This window comes from Rhagoletis zephyria, unplaced genomic scaffold (genome assembly GCF_001687245.7).
Source record: "Rhagoletis zephyria isolate East Lansing unplaced genomic scaffold, Rhagoletis_zephyria_1.1 Rzeph_scaffold_43742, whole genome shotgun sequence".
Taxonomy (NCBI): domain Eukaryota; kingdom Metazoa; phylum Arthropoda; class Insecta; order Diptera; family Tephritidae; genus Rhagoletis; species Rhagoletis zephyria.
The window spans coordinates 1-2,512 of record NW_016200797.1 but is presented as its reverse complement, the minus strand read 5'-3'; the positions used below and the strand labels follow the sequence as shown (position 1 = coordinate 2,512).

At 39.8% G+C, this 2,512-nt stretch overlaps 1 non-coding gene across 1 annotated transcript; it reads right to left on the bottom strand.

Moving 5' to 3' along the window:
* Positions 1–757: 757 nt before the first annotated feature.
* TRNAR-ACG (transfer RNA arginine (anticodon ACG)) lies at positions 758–830 on the bottom strand. Its single transcript has one exon. It is a non-coding gene; the product is annotated as a tRNA-Arg (tRNA).
* Positions 831–2,512: the final 1,682 nt, after the last annotated feature.

Sequence of the window (2,512 nt, the reverse complement as noted above, 5' to 3'; positions counted from 1 at the left end):
AGAAATCAACGACATTGTTGTGAATCACAAAAGAGACGGCTATTTTCGTCAAACGCTAAAACTGGAGAATTTTAAAGACCTCTTCAACACGGGCGTTTTCACCAGTGAAGGAGGCCTCAAAGACAGTGAATTAGTCCAGCGAGCTTTCATTGACCAGTTTCTGCCTTTTCTGCCACTAGAACGAGCTCACGTGAAGCAGTGCATTGTTCAGTACCTGAAAGACCACCGAAATTTCACAAACCCAAATATCAATCCTGGTACAGATAAAATCGAGCAAATGGCTGAGCAGAATGAGTACATTTCCGGGGATACTGAAGTGTTTTCAAGGCACGGCTGTCGACGAGTCAAAGGAATCGTTGACACTGTTCTGTTGATGTAAAGTTTTTTTGTACAGCAACTTACAGAGCTTTCATTCTTGATTATGTGCAACCAGGTGTCGCAAGGGGCACTATTTTTTTTAAATCAAGTTTTAAACTAGTTTTGATTGTTTTTGTTTAAAATGATAAAAAAATAAAAAATTTATTGTTTTTCTTCAAACCGGAAATGCCAGAGTAGGTATCTTCAGAGTGTAATAGTTAAAAAATACCTCTTGGCAAGACCTTTCCAGCAGTACTAAAGTTGCTTGTTAACTAACCTTGCTAAAAGTTAAAAAAAATTATTTTTTAGGAGTTTGCTCAATAGGGAACGTTCCTCGAGGATAAAAGAATCCTCGACAACCCAAAAAAGATCCGGATACAAAAAAGAATCCAGGGATTCTAGGGACAGCAGTGATTTGAACACTGGATCTCCTGATTCGTAGTCAGGCGCCTTATCCGCTGGGCCACAGTCCCCTTTTCTGTAAGTGATGATGGTTAGCAACGCAATAAGCGTGAAAGAAAGAAAGAGAAAGTGAAGTTTGAGGAAAGCAGCTTTTAGTTTCACTGCCTACGTAAACTTCAATGCCAGCGTGGCACAGTGAACGCTACACTTAACGTAGGAAGTCGACCCAAAATTAATTCATTAAATGAAATCATACTTCTTGCTTGAAAAGCATTCGCTTGCTTGGAGTCTTCTCTCTTTCACTTTATTTTTGTTTAAAAACAAAACAACTTGATTCAAATTTAATTGATAAACGTAAAATTTAAAAAATTGTAATTATCAGTTCAGCTCATAATTAATTAACTACATATCAGTGTTTTTGATGTAAAAACAAAAAATTTAATTACAAGCATGCTTTTGTCAATCTGATTTTAGTTATCTCTATTGGCATAGAAACAGTGTTATCTGACATCATCAACATTTCCATAGAAATGACAAATCCTACAGTTAATTAATGTATTGATTGACAACATTTTAGTTTTGTAAAGCATTCTCATTTTAAGTACAAATAAACAAGAATGAAGATCATCATTTACTGTTTACTTTTTTTGCTTCTTCTGCTGAAAAACAACCCTGTTATGGGAAATAGCTGGGCGGACTACATACAATCAGCGTACTTCTTGCTAACGGGAAAAGAGCACTACCACGACCGTTCATCAGGCAGCCACCAGTGGATCAACTACCAGCCTGATTTTACAGAACTAAAACAAAAGGTTTTTGGGCAGCACATCGCCGTTGATGTGGTCACCAGTCTGGTCAGTGTCCATCTCGCCAATGACCGTCCTCAGCGAGCACTGCTGCTCTCGCTGCACGGCTACACTGGAACGGGCAAAAGTTACCTCTCGACGATGCTGGCTCGGGCACTCTACCCGCACTACCGAGCACACCAAAACAGCGTTTTTGTGCACAAGCTGCAGAGCACACATCACTTGTCGAAACAGGGTGATGCTGCCGCAGTGACGAGGTTCAATGACGCCATCGAGAAGGGCCTTCTCAGTGGTGGTGGCCGGTGCTTGTTTATTCTCGATGAGGTGGACAAGTACCAGGAGGGTTTTCTCGACAACCTCATACCGTATCTAGAGGCAGATTTTATCCGGATAAATGGAAACTTGTACGACTCAAAAAAATCAATTTTTATATTAATCTCGTGAGTGAGCAATATTTTAACTTTTAAAGTATAATTTTGTTTGTTTTAGCAATCATGGCGGAGAGGCAATCAATCGGGTAATGATCAAAAGAAAAGCCAACGGATTTGATAGGTCTTCAGTTCGCTACTGGGACTTTGAGGAGCTCATTGATTCTTCTCATCTAATTGGAGGCGGACTAAACGGCACCGAATTAGCTACAAGAGGCTTCATCGACCGTTACATTCCTTTTTTGCCACTTGAAAAAGAACACATTAGGCTGTGCACCGAAGAATACTTAAAATCCGTAAGAAAATTTCATCAACCTCAAGTTAATCCTGGAGCAGAGTTTATTGAGAAAGTCGTCGAAGAGATTACCTTCATACCTCTCGAAACTGAAGCTTTCTCGAGATTTGGCTGCAAACGAGTCCGTGCAACAGTAGACACGCTGCTTCCTAAGTAAATAACTGATAAATAAAGAGCAATCCGTATTTTAGCATTTGGCCATTAGCAAAAATCTGCAGCGTTCA